An 18,630-nucleotide genomic window follows, 5' to 3' on the forward strand; every position below is an offset into this window, starting at 1 on the left:
ATATTGTAGAGGGACTCTCGTTTAGTTTGGGGGAGGAGTGTGACTGTCTGGTCTACCTTAGGAAATGCCAGTCTGGGTTGCCTTCTTCTGTCGGGTCTGGGGACATAAAACACTCTGCTGCTTTTCTGTTTCTGTAGTCTTGGAGTCCCAGACTGGTTAGCTGCCTGCTTACCAGTTTGCATAGTTTTCTTTCAGTTGTCTCTGGTGTTATTCCCCTGGTTTAACATGGTGTTTAGTGAGGAGGGGCAGGGAAAAAGAGAGCTATGCCATCTTACCTAGACGGGAAGTTCAAATTCCTTAATTTTTGTGAGCCTGCATCATCTCTACCCAGCGGGTTGTTTCAGCTTTGAAAATAATGGTTTATGGCCATGTGCTTTGTGAACTTTTAAGCACAATGTTTGCTTCAATTATAACCCACAGTATTGGACCCCTAGGAAGGTTTTGGAAGGTCAGTCATAACCAGTTCAAGAGGGTGCCAGGGAATAGATGCATGCAGTTTACTAGGCATCTATCACATAAACAGAATTTTGTAGTATAGTTAATTAAAATGAAATTGTGAATTCTGGTATTTTCTTCAAAGATGTGTTTATTTTATGGATAATTTGTATTTAAGGTATTTAATAATTCCAGTAATATATAATAGTATTTTAATATTAGTAAATATTTTTCAAAACAAATATGGAAAATCTTGTATTATGCAGCCAGTTTAATCTGTTTCTAATTCATAGGTTGAAAAGGAAAGATAAAATGTCCTGCTTTTTACATTCCCTAGTTTTCTAATTGAGAGTAAATTGGGCCCAAATAAGAAAATGTCTATTCTACATTAGTAGAAGCTAGTGCTTCTAAATGATGAGTTAACTTGTTAAATCAACTACTGCTGTTTATTTGGCTGCCCCGTGTGGCATGCAGGATCTTAGTTCCCTGACCAGGGATCGAACTGGGCCCCCCTGCAGTGGAAGCACAGAGTCTTAACCACTGGACTGCCGGGGAAGTCCCAACTACTACCGTTTTTTAAAAATCTCACATATTACATGAATTGTTCAAACTAATATAGTTACTGCAGTTACAGAGAAATCACTGGGCTTCTTTGCAGCCACTTCTTGAGGTACTCTCAGATTGACTCTGATGGCAAATCTTAGATTTCTAATCAGATTAAAAATCATTTCTTTTATGTGTGGACACACTTCTACATTGTGTCTAGTGCCTTATGTAATTCTGGGCATGTGTTTTAGAGGCGATAAGAATGACTGACTCTAGTATTGAGTAAGGTAAAATTGTCAGAAAATGAGCTTTTTAATGGACCATTTATATGTTTTTAAATGAGAGTATTTAATTATATTTCATATTAGAAGTAATAATTCCAGTTCCCTCTTGTTGTTTTTGGTTTTTAATAATATTTTAACATGTTTTTATTCATGAAGAATTGACACTTAAAAATAAAATTTAAATAAACTTTAATTTTCAAATGGGTATTCCTATAATCTTTTCTAGGGTTTCCTTAGTTATTATTACAGTAGGATAATTTTTGTGTTATGAAAATCAGATGAATTTAATTTTTTGTTTATTTACATGGTAACTATTACTGTAGATAGCATTTTAATTTCAAAGTTTATGTTCATTGATCTTATCTTTACTTCAAAGATTTTTTTTAAGTTATTTATTTATTTATTTATTTATTAAAAAATTTTTTGCTTTATAACAAATTTAATCAGTTATACATATACATATGTTTCCATATCCCCTCCCTTTTGCGTCTCCCTCCCACCCTCCCTATCCCACCCCTCCAGGCGGTCACAAAGCACCGAGCTGATCTCCCTGTGCTATGTGGCTGCTTCCCACTAGCTATCTGCCTTACGTTTGGTAGTGTATATATGTCCATGCCGCTCTTTCACTTTGTCACAGCTTACCCTTCCCCCTCCCCATATCCTCAAGTCCATTCTCTAGTAGGTCTGTGTCTTTATTCCTGTCTTACCCCTATGTTCTTCATGACATTTTTTTTTCTTAAATTCCATATATATGTGTTAGCATACAGTATTTGTCTTTCTCTTTCTGACTTACTTCACTCTGTATGACAGACTCTAGGTCCATCCACCTCATTACAAATAGCTCAATTTCATTTCTTTTTATGGCTGAGTAATATTCCATTGTATATATGTGCCACATCTTCTTTATCCATTCATCCGATGATGGACACTTAGGTTGTTTCCATCTCCGGGCTATTGTAAATAGGGCTGCTATGAACATTTTGGTACATGTCTCTTTTTGAATTATGGTTTTCTCAGGGTATATGCCCAGTAGTGGGATTGCTGGGTCATATGGTAGTTCTATTTGTAGTTTTTTAAGGAACCTCCATACCGTTCTCCATAGCGGCTGTACCAATTCACATTCCCACCAGCAGTGCAAGAGGGTTCCCTTTTTTCCACACCCTCTCCAGCATTTATTGTTTCTAGATTTTTTGATGATGGCCATTCTGACTGGTGTGAGATGATATCTCATTGTAGTTTTGATTTGCATTTCTCTAATGAGTAAAGATGTTGAGCATCCTTTCATGTGTTTGTTGGCAGTCTGTATATCTTCTGTGGAGAAATGTCTATTTAGGTCTTCTGCCCATTTTTGGATTGGGTTGTTTGTTTTTTTGTTATTGAGCTGCATGAGCTGCTTATAAATTTTGGAGATTAATCCTTTGTCAGTTGCTTCATTTGCAAATATTTTCTCCCATTCTGAGGGTTGTCTTTTGGTCTTGTTTATGGTTTCCTTTGCTGTGCAAAAGCTTTTAAGTCTCATTAGGTCCCATGTGTTTATTTTTGTCTTTATTTCCATTTCTCTAGGAGGTGGGTCAAAAAGGATCTTGCTGTGATTTATGTCATAGAGTGTTCTGCCTATGTTTTCCTCTAAGAGTTTGATAGTGTCTGGCCTTACATTTAGGTCTTTAATCCATTTTGAGCTTATTTTTGTGTATGGTGTTAGGGAGTGATCTAATCTCATACTTTTACATGTCCCTATCCAGTTTTCCCAGCACCACTTATTGAAGAGACTGTCCTTTCTCCACTGTACATTCCTGCCTCCTTTATCAAAGATAAGGTGACCATATGTCCGTGGGTTTAACTCTGGGATTTCTATCCTGTTCCATTGATCTATCTTTCTGTTTTTGTGCCAGTACCATACTGTCTTGATTACTGTAGCTTTGTAGTATAGTCTGAAGTCAGGGAGCCTGATTCCTCCAGCTCCGTTTTTCGTTCTCAAGATTGCTTTGGCTATTCGGGGTCTTTTGTGTTTCCATACAAATTGTGAAATTTTTTGTTCTAGTTCTGTGAAAAATGCCAGTGGTAGTTTGATAGGGATTGCATTGAATCTGTAGATTGCTTGGGGTAGTAGAGTCATTTTCACAATGTTGATTCTTCCAATCCAAGAGCATGGTACATCTCTCCATCTATTTGTATCATCTTTAATTTCTTTCATCAGTGTCTTATAATTTTCTGCATACAGGTCTTTTGTCTCCTTAGGTAGGTTTATTCCTAGATATTTTATTCTTTTTGTTGCAATGGTAAATGGGAGTGTTTCCTTGATTTCACTTTCAGATTTTTCATCATTAGTATATAGGAATGCCAGAGATTTCTGTGCATTAATTTTGTATCCTGCAACTTTACCAAATTCATTGATTAGCTCTAGTAGTTTTCTGGTAGCATCTTTAGGATTCTCTATGCATAGTATCTTGTCATCTGCAAACAGTGACAGCTTTACTTCTTCTTTTCCAATTTGGATTCCTTTTATTTCCTTTTCTTCTCTGATTGCTGTGGCTAAAACTTCCAAAACTAGGTTGAATAAGAGTGGTGAGAGTGGGCAGCCTTGTCTTGTTCCTGATCTTAGTGGAAATGGTTTCAGTTTTTCACCATTGAGGACAATGTTGGCTGTGGGTTTGTCATATATGGCCTTTATTATGTTGAGGAAAGATCCCTCTATGCCTACTTTCTGCAGGGTTTTTATCATAAATGGATGTTGAATTTTGTCGAAAGCTTTCTCTGCATCTATTGAGATGATCATATGGTTTTTCTCCTTCAATTTGTTAATATGGTGTATCACGTTGATTGATTTGCGTATATTGAAGAATCCTTGCATTCCTGGAATAAACCCCACTTGATCATGGTGTATGATCCTTTTAATGTGCTGTTGGATTCTGTTTGCTAGTATTTTGTTGAGGATTTTTGCATCTATGTTCATCAGTGATATTGGCCTGTAGTTTTCTTTCTTTGTGACATCCTTGTCTGGTTTTGGTATCAAGGTGATGGTGGCCTCGTAGAATGAGTTTGGGAGTGTTCCTCCCTCTGCTATATTTTGGAAGAGTTTCAGAAGGATAGGTGTTAGCTCTCCTCTAAATGCTTGATAGAATTCGCCTGTGAAGCCATCTGGTCCTGGGCTTTTGTTTGTTGGAAGGTTTTTTATCACAGTTTCAATTTCAGTGCTTGTGATTGGTCTGTTCATATTTTCTATTTCTTCCTGAGTCAGTCTTGGCAGGTTGTGCATTTCTAAGAATTTGTCCATTTCTTCCAGGTTGTCCATTTGAGTGGCATAGAGTTGCTTGTAGTAATCTCTCATGATCTTTTGTATTTCTGCAGTGTCTCTTGTTACTTCTCCTTTTTCATTTCTAATTCTATTGATTTGAGTCTTCTCCCTTTTTTTCTTGATGAGTCTGGCTAATGGTTTATCAATTTTGTTTATCTTCTCAAAGAACCAGCTTTTAGTTTTATTGATCTTTGCTATCGTTTCCTTCATTTCTTTTTCATTTATTTCTGATCTGATTTTTATGATTTCTTTCCTTCTGCTAACTTTGGGGTGTTTTTGTTCTTCTTTCTCTAATTGCTTTAGGTGCAAGGTTAGGTTGTTTATTCGAGATGTTTCCTGTTTCTTAAGGTGGGATTGTATTGCTATAAACTTCCCTCTTAGAACTGCTTTTGCTGCATCCCATAGGTTTTGGGTCGTCGTGTCTCCATTGTCATTTGTTTCTAGGTATTTTTTAATTTCCTCTTTGATTTCTTCAGTGATCACTTCGTTATTAAGTAGTGTATTGTTTAGCCTCCATGTGTTTGTATTTTTTACAGCTCTTTTCCTGTAATTGATATCTAGTCTCATAGCATTGTGGTCGGAAAAGATACTTGATACAATTTCAATTTTCTTAAATTTACCAAGGCTTGATTTGTGGCCCAAGATATGATCTATCCTGGAGAATGTTCCATGAGCACTTGAGAAAAATGTGTATTCTGTTGTTTTTGGATGGAATGTCCTATAAATATCAATTAAGTCCATCTTGTTTAATGTATCATTTAAAGCTTGTGTTTCCTTATTTATTTTCATTTTGGATGATCTGTCCATTGGTGAAAGTGGAGTGTTAAAGTCCCCTACTATGATTGTGTTACTGTCGATTTCTCCTTTTATGGCTGTTAGTATTTGCCTTATGTATTGAGGTGCTCCTATGTTTGGTGCATAAATATTTATAATTATATCTTCTTCTTGGATCGTTCCCTTGATCATTAGGTAGTGTCCTTCTTTGTCTCTTCTAGTAGTCTTTATTTTAAAGTCTATTTTGTCTGATATGAGAATTGCTACTCCAGCTTTCTTTTGGTTTCCATTTGCATGGAATATCTTTTTCCATCCCCTTACTTTCAGTCTGTATGTGTCTCTAGGTCTGAAGTGGGTCTCTTGTAGACAGCATATATATGGGTCTTGTTTTTGTATCCATTCAGCCAATCTGTATCTTTTGGTGGGAGCATTTAGTCCATTTACATTTAAGGTAATTATCGATATGTATGTTCCTGTTCCCATTTTCTTAATTGTTTTGGGTTCGTTATTGTAGGTCTTTTCCTTCTGTTGTGTTTCTTGCCTAGAGAAGTTCCTTTAGCATTTGTTGTAAAGCTGGTTTGGTGGTGCTGAACTCTGTCAGCTTTTGCTTGTCTGTAAACGTTTTAATTTCTCCATCAAATCTGAATGAGATCCTTGCTGGGTAGAGTAATCTTGGTTGCAGGTTTTTCTCCTTCATCACTTTAATTATGTCCTGCCACTCCCTTCTGGCTTGTAGAGTTTCTGCTGAGAGATCAGCTGTTATCCTGATGGGGATTCCCTTGTGTGTTATTTGTTGTTTTTGCCTTGCTGCTTTTAATATGATTTCTTTGTGTTTAATTTTTGACAGTTTGATTAATATGTGTCTTGGCGTATTTCTCCTTGGATTTATTCTGTATGGGACTCTCTGTGCCTCCTGGACTTGATTAACTATTTCCTTTCCCATATTAGGGAAGTTTTCAACTATAATCTCTTCAAATATTTTCTCAGTCCCTTTCTTTTTCTCTTCTTCTTCTGGAACCCCTAGAATTCGAATGTTGGTGCGTTTAATGTTGTCCCAGAGGTCTCTGAGACTGTCCTCTGTTCTTTTCATTCTTTTTTCTTTATTTTGCTCTGCAGCCGTTATTTCCACTATTTTATCTTCCACCTCACTTCTCCGTTCTTCTGCCTCAGTTATTCTGCTATTGATCCCATCTAGAGTATTTTTTATTTCATGTATTGTGTTTTTAATCGATGCTTGATTCATCTTTAGTTCTTCTAGGTCCTTGTTAACTGTTTCTTGCATTTTGTCTATTCTATTTCCAAGATTTTGGATCTGGGAAATAGAATCTTGGATCATCTTTACCATCATTATTCTGAATTCTTTTTCAGGTAGACTGCCTATTACCTCTTCATTTGTTAGATCTGGTGGGTTTTTATCTTGCTCCTTCTCCTGCTGTGTGTTTTTCTGTCTTCTCATTTTGCTTATGTTACTGTGTTTGGGGTCTCCTTTTTGCAGGCTGCAGGTTCGTAGTTCCCGTTGTTTTTGGTGTCTGTCCCCAGTGGCTAAGGTTGGTTTAGTGGGTTGTGTAAGCTTCCTGGTGGAGGGGACTAGTGCCTGTGTTCTGGTGGATGAGGCTGGATCTTGTCTTTCTGGTGGGCAGGTCCACGTCTGGTGGTGTGTTTTGGGGTGTCTGCAGACTTTTTATGATTTTAGGCCACCTCTCTGCTAATGGGTGGCGTTGTGTTCCTGTCTTGCTAGTTGTTTGGCTTAGGGTGTCCAGCACTGTAGCTTGCTGGTCGTTGAGTGAAGCTGGGTGCTGGTGTTGAGATGGAGATCTCTGGAAGATTTTTGCCGTTTGATATTATGTGGAGCTGGGAGGTCTCTTGTGGACCAGTGTCCTGAAGTTGGCTCTCCCACCTCAGAGGCACAGCACTGACTCCTGGCTCCTCAATTTGGGATGATGTGTTGTCTATTCATGTATTCCACAGCTGCAGGGTACATCAAGTTGATTGTGGAGCTTTAATCCGCTGCTTCTGAGGCTGCTGGGAGAGGTTTCCCTTTCTCTTCTTTGTTCTCACAGCTCCTGGGTCTCAGCTTTGGATTTGGCCCCGCCTCTGCGTGTAGGTCGCCGGAGGGCGTCTGTTCTTCGCTCAGACTGGACAGGGTTAAAGGAGCAGCCTCTTCAGGGACTCTGGCTCACTCAGTCCGGGCGGGAGGAAGGGGCACGGAGTGCGGGGCGAGCCTGCAGCGGCAGAGGTCGACGTGACGTTGCACCAGCCCGAGGCGCGCCGTGCGTTCTCCCAGGGAAGCCGCCCCTGGATCCCGGGACCCCGGCAGTGGCGGGCTGCACAGGCTCCCGGAAGGGCGGTGTCGGCAGTGACCTGCGCTCGCACACAGGCTTCTTGGCGGCGGCAGCAGCAGCCCCAGCGTCCCACGCCCGTCACTGGGCTCCGCGCTTTCAGTCGTGACTCGCGCCCGTCTGTGGAGCCCCTTTAAGCAGCGCTCTTAATCTCCTCTCCTCGCGCACCAGGAAACCAAGAGGGAAGAAAAAGTCTCTTGCCTCTTCGGCAGCTCCAGAGTTTTCCCGGACTCCCTCCCGGCTAGCTGTGGCACATTAGCCCCTTTCAGGCTGAGTTCTCGCCGCCAGCCCCAGTCCTCTCCCTGCGCTCTGACCGAAGCCCGAGCCTCAGCTTCCAGCGCTGCGCGCCCCGGCAGGCGAACAGACAAGCCTCTCGGGCTGGTGAGTGCCGCTCGGCACCGATCCTCTGTGTGGGGATCTCTCCGCTTTGCCCTACCCAGGTATGTGGGGGGTTTCTTGCCTTTTGGGAGGTCTGGGGTCTTCTGCCAGCGTTCAGTAGGTGTTCTGTAGGAGTTGTTCCACGTGTAGCTGTATTTCTGGTGTATCCGTGGGGAGGAAGGTGATCTCCGCGTCTTACTCTTGCGCCATCTTACCCGGAAGTCCTCAAAGATGTTTATTTTTTTATTTTTGATTCTTAGAGTATTGTTAAGAGTAACATTAAATGTATCAATATTTTAACTTGGGAATGACCTTTCCTGTTGTGCTAGGTTAAAGTAGACATTTATTTGGAGGCAGAGGATCTGGTTGAAGTCTTTGCCATGACAGGTGTTGTGTAACCATGGGTACTTAACCTCTTGAACCTCAGTTTCATCATCTATAGAATGGAGGCAAACACTAATACCTGCCTAGGTAATTGTGTGTGTGTAGGGGGTGTCCCGTGAAATGTGACACTTGAAAGCACTTTGTAAACTGTGAAGTACTGTTATCAGAGCATGCTTGTAACGTTTTTGAGGAGATGATTTGAAAATTGACCTGAGTGATCTTGATCATCATAGTGCAAAATATTTTGATTATTTACAAAATTGGTATGTATTCAAGTAAAAATTCATGTAAAAATAAAGCAGCTTTTCCTTGAGTTTAGTGATTTACTATTCTTAAAACCTAATTTCTGTTGGTGAATTTGGGGAAGGATTACATAGTTGCTTGATAGTTTATCATCCCCTCTGTGATAAGGATAGCTTTTGGAAGGTGTCTTTCCTCAGCAGGTGACTTGGATTTGAAGGTTCGGTTTGTCTCTTTAGTGGTTTATAGTCTAAGGATTTTCTAAAAATGCTTATACTGTTGTGTTTTCTAACGTGGGTGGAGAGTTGGTTTCTTATTTGACACATGTTTACTGGTTAGGTGATTTGAAAAGGTCAAGGGCAGGTGAACGTTTTCAGTTGGTGCCTTTATTTTACTCACTTTGGCCAACTTTTTTTTTTTTAATGGTGAAGGTTTTTTTTTAAATTTATTTTATTTATTTATCTTTGGCTGCGTTGGGTCTTCGCTGCTGCATGCGGGCTTTCTCTAGTTACGGCGAGCAGGGGCCACTCTTCGCTGTGGCCCACAGGCTCCCGATCGTGGTGTCCTCCCTTGCCACAGAGCACGGGCTGTGTAGGTGTGCGGGCTTCAGTAGTTGTGGCATGTGGGCCCAGCAGCCGCGGCTCGCAGCTCCAGAGTGCAGGCTTAGCAGCTGTGGGGCACAGGCTCAGTTGCTCTGCGGCATGTGGGATCCGCCTGGACCAGGGATCGAACCCGTGTCCCCCGCACTGGCAGGCAGACTCCCAACCACTGTGCCACCAGGGAAGCCCACGGCCAACATTTTTAAGAATTTATTTGATTACCCCTTTGTAGGATTTTCTTTCTTAACCAAGTGGGTTAACTACATTGATTGTAAAATTTTTAAGATTTTGGCTTAATTTTTGGTGAAGGTAGAAATGGAAAATTGTTCTAGAAAGACCTGGTTAGGGCAGTTTCTGGAGTGGGTGGTTTGAATTTTTGGAGCTTTCATTCCTCCTTAGGATAGATCTGGTCATGGAAAGTACACTGTGAGTTCTAACAACTTTAATTGTCAAAGCAGGTAGTGTAAATTAAAAGAACACATATGTCTACTTTGTTACTGTGTAGAAATTCTAACCATATTCATAGAAATCTCTTGCCTGGAACAAACTTTTTTCCTTTACCTTTTTTTTTTTAAAAAAAAAAACATTGTTCAGAAAGCATTATTAAATTACAAAAGTAAAACTAATGTAAAAGTAGAACTTAACTACTTTCAAATATGATCTAGTTAAAAGATGCTAGAGGACTTGAAGCACTTTTCCTCTCAGATTCTTAAAGCCATGGTGGTAGTGATGAGGAGGAGGAGGGTGATAGCACAGTAGACTGTGGAGAGCCTGCTAAACCATTATAAAGACCTTGGTTCTGCCACTTACTAATTTTATAACCTTTGGTGAGTTACTTAACCCTTCAGTTTTTTCTTCTGTGAAATGTGAAGAATATTAGCACCAACCTCATAGGGTTTTTTTTGTTTTAAGTTAGTTAATATCTGCAAAGGCCTAGGAACACTACTGAGCAAAGTCCAAAGCCTATGGTATTCATTTTATTCTTAAATGTGGAGCCAACATTAAATGGTCACTTCTTCGTTTTCTTTTGGAAAGGTAACAGAGGGAGAATTAATTGATCCCTGCTTTGATTTTCCTATGATAAATTGCTTAAACTTCAGTTATAGCACTTAACACATTATATTATCAAAACTAACATTATTTCTTGTATGTTTACCATCCTTGCTAGATTATGAACTCCTTTGGGCAGAGACCATGATATTTTATGGATGTCTTAGGAATCTTAGGTAGTGTTGCATATACATATCAGTTGATCAAAAATGTTGATTCAGTTAATGACAAAAATGTTGGCCTGAATAATGAATCAGACCACCTGCTGGTAAATACATTGAAATCCTGCCAGTCGAAAAGAACTAAACAATGGACGGGTAGTAGCTAACGGTCCCTGAAAAATATTTCATTTATTTTCTTCCTTAATATGTATTTTGTCTTAATTTGATTATACCTGCACAAGTGCTTATTATTATTTTTAAATAGATTTATTTATTTTATTTATTTATTTTTGGCTGCGTTGGGTCTTCGTTGCTGTGCGTGGGCTTTCTCTAGTTGCGGCGAGCGGGGGCTACTCTTCGTTGTGGTGTGTGGGCTTCTCATTGCGGTTGCTTGTCTTGTTGCAGAGCACGGGCTCTAGGCGCATGGGCTTCAGTAGTTGTGGCTCGTGGGCTCTAGAGCGCAGGCTCAGTGGTTGTGGCGCACGAGCTTAGTTTCTCCGTGGCATGTGGGATCTTCCTGGACCAGGGCTCGAACCTGTGTCCCCTGCATTGGCAGGCAGATTCTTAACCAGTGTGCCTCCAGGGAAGCCCCTGCACAAGTGATTATAATCAGGGAATAATTAGCCAGCAAAATCTTAAATTAGAGGAATTGCTAAGCAGGAATATTCAGTCACTCCTAAAGTAGGGGAAGTGGGGCAGGGAAAGAGGAAGATCTTAGCTGGTCATTGGGTGGTTGCCCAAGTAACTTCATACCTTTCTTTTTGTACTTACAGGGTCTTAGTTTCCAGCCTGGTAGATTCTTTTCTTTTCCCCATTTTTGGTGGAGAGGGGTGGTAGAGAAGAAGTAGGGATAGAGACTTGGAAGGATAAGTGAAATTGGTAGATGATGCTAAATGAATTAGGTTTCCAGAGACAGAGACTACGTGGCAGGTGAGTTAGGGGGAATTGTGGGTTTCCATGGTAGAGGAAAGGTTGTGATGGGAAAGACATTCCAAAATTTCTGTTTATAGATTTGGACTTTCAGGTTATATTATTTTGTACATTTGGGGGATGTGTGTATGTGGGAGTGAGGCATGCTGCTTTTTCCTTCTTGCTTCACTATATTATTTTTGTTTCCTTCTCTTTTAACATACCTAGTTATAGTCTTTGATGTGTGACAGCCTTAATTTAGAGCTTTCAATAAAAAGTGATGCAAGGTGAGTAGGCTTTTTGTGAAAATGTTTTCAACAGAATATTAACATTTCAAAAATGTTTGTCCAGCTGTATATGTTACCATTATTATGTGATGACATAAGTAATAATGTTTTGATTGTGGACTAGATAAATCCAGTCAACTTTAAAAGACTCATAATGTAATACCAAAGTTGCTAATGTCTAAAGACATTTTTATTTCCCATATATAGACTTTACCATGTCTTTTCTGTTCAACTTTACTCTATTCCTGTGAACTGTGTTAGTAATTCTAAAAGTTGAATACAGTAAAGGATGTAGAATGGTGATAGCAGTGTAGCGCAGATACAGTTTTATTTTACTTTGCCTGTTTTTAATAGTGTCTACCACAATAATATAGTTTTATGGCTTTTATTATCTTTTTGGTACTAACACTGTAGAAAATATATATTTAAAAGTAGTTTTAAGTAATTGAGAGGAATGGCATATGTGCTCTTTTGAATGCTTGGGAACAAAACTTTGAGGCAGGCAATTAAGAACTTAGTAGAAATAAATTATTTTAAATAGATCTTTTGTTCATAACTAGTTTAGCAACAAAGCTACTGACTGGCTAAGGACTAGAAAATGCTGAATTATCAGAAATGCTGTAATGTTTGTAATCCCTTGATAAAATTGTGTAAACACAGGTTAGAATTAATATAGTTGGTTATTTTCTGAAGATTTAGCGTTTCTTTAATTGTCCTGCTTTTATATTTATAGCTTATTTATTTGCAGGGTATTTATTGAGTCCTAAAAATGTGTTTAGGCTATTATATAAAATGCTTTTTTATTTCTGAATAAAAGTTATATTTGGCCTATTCTTTGTTTCTAATAAAATTTCAGCTTTCAGTCCTCATTACCTCCATTTCATATACCAGAAAACATATCCCAGTTGCAGGAAGAAAATTATATATGTCCAATATCAATGCAGTACCAACATGGAGTGTTAATTTTCTGTATTAGTCTCTGTTCAAAGATTGATTATAGATATTAAAAAATATTTATGCACCATTTTAACGTTATTAAATATCTTTGCCTTGAAAATTTTAAATAAACATTTTTGTATTTTCAAAAACTATATTCTTAATATAATTAGACTTTGAGCTCAGGGAAATGTTACTTTGGGATTTTAACAGGAACTAGTACTATTTGAGTAATTATGATTTTAGTGAAATACATTTTGTGCCTTCCTTCCTATTTTAAGTTGTTTATGATAGTTCTAGTTTATTACCCTGATTTTAAAGAAATCCTAATCCTCAGCTAGAAGTTAAATTTGAAAAAGTCCAGTTAGTGTCTGGGTCATTTCTTTTCTTCATGATGTCATTCAGCACTGATGGGTCATTACAGTTGAACTAAGTGTTCTAAGTGAAGTAATTTTATTTAATCCAATAGTATCTACCATGGAAAGAATTTTGTCAGATTTAGCACATTTTGATATACCTGTTTTACCTGACTTTAAGAATATGTCTAATCCTGATTTTGGGGGGGGCATAACCTGTATTTTTGTACTTTTATAGGATAGAGGGAGGAATCAACAGCTTGGAAATTCGGCCAAGTGATCTGGCGGGATGGGCATTTGCCTGACCTATTTTGTAGAGGTAATCCAACCCCGTTTTACTCAACCTCTAATTTTTACCTGTGATAGATGCCCATATACTTGAACATGAACACACCTATCACAGCTGTTGGGTAGTACTCTGCATTTACTGGACATTCCCTTTTTCTTTTATACTTGCTTATATATAGCGTGAATATTATATATACATAGCATGATATCACTATATACAGATATGAACATCTATACATTGGAAAGAATTTAATGTTACTAGTTTTGTATGAAGACCATTATCTTTTCTCACTTAAGAAGATTACTTGCATTTCTCTTTTTTAGGCTCAGGTTCCCTTATTTTAGGAAGAACCATGATCCTCTCCTGTCTTGTTGGGCTGTGTTGGTACATATATTAGACCTGTGCTTTTATCTTTCAAACAAAGTGAAAGAAAATTAAATATTTCACAGTTTTCAGGGTATTTACATGTTTGTCAATGGCACATATTCTCATGTCATTATTAATGATCATAAAAATTCAAATATTCTCATAAATTTTGTTTTGAGAATTCTTTTAAAGCGAAGGTGTGAAAATATTAGCAGTACTTCTTACCCAGGTTTATTATAAGAGGAATATACACTTATGCAGTAGAGAATGTTATAATGTAAAAAATTTTTTAAAGTCTTTGCTTATTCCCATTTACTGTTAACATTTGTGTGTGTGTGTGTGTGTGTGTGTATCATTACAGACATTTTCCATATATATGCAGAAATTTATATGTATACCTATATTTACATAACTTGTATAAAAATGAGATCACACTGTACATGTTGTTTATTATCAGCATGTCTTTTTTGTTGTTAGCTTCTGTATCTTTGCATATCATTCCTCCTTATTTCATTCTGTGTAGTATTCCTATATTTGGATGTACCATAATTATTTTAACTAGCCTCCTATTTATGGCTATTTAGGTTAAGGTTTTTTGCAGTAATAAATGGGAATATAGTGAATATTCTTGGATACATCTTTGCACATATTTAAAAATATATTTGTAGTATAAATTCCTAAAGGAAAAATTGTTGGGTCAAAAAGTGTGTACATTTAATAATTTGGTGGTTGAATTGCCCAACTAAAAAGATTGCCCCAACATCAGTAGTCTGGGAAAATGGGAATCTCTTTATCTCTTTGATAATACTAGCTACTGTCAAACTTTTAGTATTTGTCAGTTTTTTATTGTTTAGTATTGCTTTTCAAAATTTCATTGTGAGTTTGAGCATTTTTTCCCCCACTATTATTGGCCATATATATATTTTCAGTGATCTGTTTGGTCATGCATTAGGCAGATGGTTTTCACTCAGTTTTTGCTTATCTTTTGATTCTATTTTTGCCTTGTTGAAGTTTTAATTTTGTATGATTGAATTTAGAGATCTTTTTCTTCAGGGCTGGGGTGGAGGTGGGTTTCCTGTGTAAGGTTTAAAAGGTCTCCCCCACTGATTGTAGGACTTGTTTTACCCTCCACATTATAACATCTCTGAATGACGTGAATTGTTGGCTTGTCATGGTTTGGCATTGTTTTTTTCTAAATGACAAAATTAGTTGTGTTTCTTATGATTGGTAGTTTTAGATTCAGTGAACTTGAAAAGTTATATGGGTTTTCTATTACTTTTTATGGTTTAAATTGTTTAAAATCTTGATTTATATTGAATGTATTCGGTCTAAGCAATAAATGTAGAGATCAGCTTTACTTTTTTCCAGATGGCTTACCCTTTGTCCTCATTCCCGTTATTGAATGATGCATTTCTTTTCTACATATTTGAAATGTCACATTTATCGTATACTGAATTTCCATGGTTTTTTTTTTTTTGGATGGGGGGGATCTGTTCCTGAAATCAGTTTTGTTTTTTGTACTGAGAATTCAGTAAAGGAACTGCTTATAAAATCAATTATATATAAATGATTTTTTAATACAAATAGTAGAATTAGGGCTAATAAAGGAAGAAGATGTATACATTCACAGTAACAACTAAAGAGATAAAATGCCTGGGACAAATCTACTTGAAAAAAATTTTTAAACTCTACTGAGGGATAAGACAGAAAATTTGAATCAATTCAGATTTTTTAATTTCTTTAATGATGTATCTATTTTATTTATTTATTTTTGGCTGCATTGGCTCTTTGTTGCTGCGCACAGGCATTCTCTAGTTGTGGCGAGTGGGGGCTGCTCTTCTTTGTGGTGCGCGGGCTTCTCATTGCGGTGGCTCCTCTTGTTGGGGAGCACGGGCTCTAGGTGCACGGGCTTCAGTAATTGTGGCTCACGGGCTCTAGAGCACAAGCTCAATAGTTGTGTCACACGGGCTTAGTTGCTCCGTGGCACATGGGATCCTCCGGACCAGGGCTCGAACCCGTGTCCCCTGTATTGGCAGGTGGATTCTTAACCACTGTGCCACTAGGGAAGCCCTCAGCTCAAATTTTTAATAGGAAGATGTGATATAAAGCTGTCATTTCACTATAGAAATATAATTGATTTTTCTTTATTGATCTAATATCTTGTGCCCTTGCTGAACTTGTTTATCAGTTCTCAGTGGTGGTGGCCTTGCTGAACTTGTTTATTTGTTCTCGTAGCTTTTTTGTGGATTCATTGGGAAATTTTTACATACAAGATCACATCGCTAGAGAATAAAGACAGTTTTATTTCTCGTCTTTTCTAATCTGGATGCCATTACTTGATCAATTTATTGCTTGGTTGGTTGGTTGATTGATTGATTTTGCCTGCTCTATTTTACTAGCTAGAACCTTTAGTACAGTCTTGAATAGAAGTGGTGAAAATGGACATCCTGATTTTTAGGAGGAAGGCATTCAGTGTTTAACCAGTAAGCATGATGTTAGTTTTTTGTTTTTTTTGTTTTTTTTTTTTGTAGATACCTTTTATCAGTTTGAGGAAGTTCTCTTCTAGTCTTAGTTTGTTGAAATTTTTTTATCATGAGTAAGTGTTGAATTTTGTCAAATTCTTCTTTGTTTATTGAGATAACCATGTGGTTTTTGTCCTTTAGTGTCCTAATACGGTGTATTACATTAATTGATTTTCAGATGTTAAACCACCATTGCCTTCATGGGGTAAATATTACTTGGTCTTGGTGTATATATAGGCCTTTTTTTAATCTGTTGCTAGATTCAGTTTACTAATATTTTGTAAGGATATTGTATCTGTGTTTATGAGAGACATTGGAGTGTAGTTTTCATGTGATGTCTTTATATCAAAGAAACTCCAGCTTTATAGATTGAGTTGCAAAATGTACCCTCTTCCTCTGTTTTGTGAAGGAGTTTGTGAAGGATTGGTATTGCCCCCTTAAATATTTGATGGAATTCATCAGTGAGGCCGTTTCTTTGTGGGCAGATTTTAAATACTAACTCAGTTTGTTATATTCAGATTTTTCTGTTTCTTCTTTAATTAGTTTATGTGTCAGTAATATGTCTTTTTAGGAATTTCATAAAAGTTGTTTAATTTGTTGGCATATATCTGTTTATAATATTCCTTCCCGTATAATTCTTTTAATTTTTGTGAGGTCAGTGGTAATATCCCTTCTTTCATTCCTAATTTTGGTGATTTGTGTTTTTTCTCTATATTGTTGGTTAGTCTTCCTGAAAGTTTGTAAATTTTTTGGATCTTTTTGAAAAAAACAAGTTATTCTCTATCTTCCTGTTTGTATTTTATTTATTTATGCTCTACATTTTCAATATATTTTTCAGCTTGCTTTAGGGTTTAGTTTGCTCTTTTTCTTTTTAAAAATATTTTAATTAATTTAATTGATTAATTATTTATGGCTGTGTCAAGTCTTAGTTGCAGCATGTGGGATCTTCGTTGAGGCATGCGGGATCTTTCCTTGTGGTGCGCGGGCTTCTCTCTAGTTGTGGCATGCAAGTTTTTTCTCTTCTCTAGTTGTGGCACGCAGGCTCCAGGACACGCGAGCTCTATAGTTGTGGCGTGTGGGCTCCAGAGTGTGTGGGCTCTGTAGTTTGCTGCACGCAGGCTTTCCAGTTGAGGTGTGCGAGCTCAGTAGTTGCTGCACACGGGCTTAGCTGCCCTGCAGCATGTGGGAACCTAGTTCCCCTGACCAGGGATCGAACCCACGTCCCCTACATTGGAAGGTGGATTCTTTACCACTGGACCACCAGGGAAGTCCCTTAGTTTACTCCTTTTCTGATTTATTAAAGTGGAGGCTCATGTTATTGATTTGAGACTCCTCTTTTTTCAGTATACTTAAAGTTACATAATTCCTTTTAAGTACTGCTTGAGCTGCATCCCATTGATTTTGATGTGTTTGTTTTTGTTTTCATTCAGTTAAAAATATTCTCTAACATCTCTTCTCTTTTAATTTCTTTTTTGACCCATATGTTATTCAGAATTGTGAAGTTTAATTTTCAAACACTTGAGAATTTTCCAGTTTCTAACTTAATTGATATCTACTTTAATTCTGTTATGGTTGGAGAACATACTTTGTATGACTTCGGTCCTTTTACATTTATGAGGCTTGTTTAATGGCCTAGCATTTGGTCTGTCCTGGAGAGTGTGTATGTATTCAACAATATGTATTCTGTTGTTTGCTGGAGTTTTCTATATGCCAACTAGGTTGAGAGTGTGGTTCAGGTTTTCTATATGTTTGTTAATTTGCTGTATAGTTATTCTGTCAATTATTTAGAGTGGGGTATTGAAATCTCCAGTGCTAATTGTTGAATTTTCTATTTTTCTTTTCAATAATGTTAGTTATTCTTTTATTTTTTTAGGGCTCTTCATTATTTTAAGGTTTATAATTATTATAATATTTTCATAATTTATTGACTGTCATTTTGAAATATCTTTCTTCATCTCCAGTAATATTTGTCTTAAAGTCTGTTTTGTCTAATACTAATATAACCATGCCATCTGTTTTATGGTTACCCTTTCCATAGTATATATATCTTTGTTCCGCATTTTTTTACTTTGTCTTGAATTTAAAGTGTGTCTCTTGTTGACAGCACATAGTTGAATCTTGTTTTTGTCCAATCTGACAGTCTCTGCCTTTCTATTGGGCTGTTTAGACATTCATATTTAATTATGGACATGGTTGGATTTACATTTGCCATTTTGCCATTTGTTTTATATATGTCTCTTATGGTTTTTGTTTCTCTGTGCTTCCTTTGCTGCCTTCTTTTGTGTTAAATGTTTTTTAGTGTGCCATATTAATTACTCTATTGATGTCTTTTCTAAATATAATTTAAGATATTTTCTTTGTGATTGCTGTGGTGTTTACATTATACATTTTAATAGTTTGCTTAATATTAACGCTAAGTCAGTATCAGTAAAATATAGGAACTTTGCTCCAGTATAGCTCCATTTTCTCCTTCCTCTATT

The 18,630-nt window shown here is 37.3% G+C and overlaps 1 protein-coding gene across 4 annotated transcripts in view; it reads left to right on the forward strand.

The window, feature by feature from the left end:
* The window catches only part of ZNF148 (zinc finger protein 148), a 137,242-nt gene that overhangs the window by 25,580 nt on the left and 93,032 nt on the right, over positions 1-18,630 (forward strand). For 2 of the 4 annotated variants that reach the window (XM_081236080.1, XM_081236081.1), the window contains exon 2: positions 13,212-13,292. The exons of the other annotated variants lie outside the window; for them this stretch is intronic. The gene's annotated coding sequence lies outside the window, so the exon portion shown is untranslated. The remainder of the gene's footprint in view (positions 1-13,211; positions 13,293-18,630) is intronic. 4 annotated transcript variants of the gene reach the window in all.

This window comes from Mesoplodon bidens, assembly GCF_964165515.1.
Source record: "Mesoplodon bidens genome assembly, chromosome: 5".
Lineage (NCBI taxonomy): Eukaryota > Metazoa > Chordata > Mammalia > Artiodactyla > Ziphiidae > Mesoplodon > Mesoplodon bidens.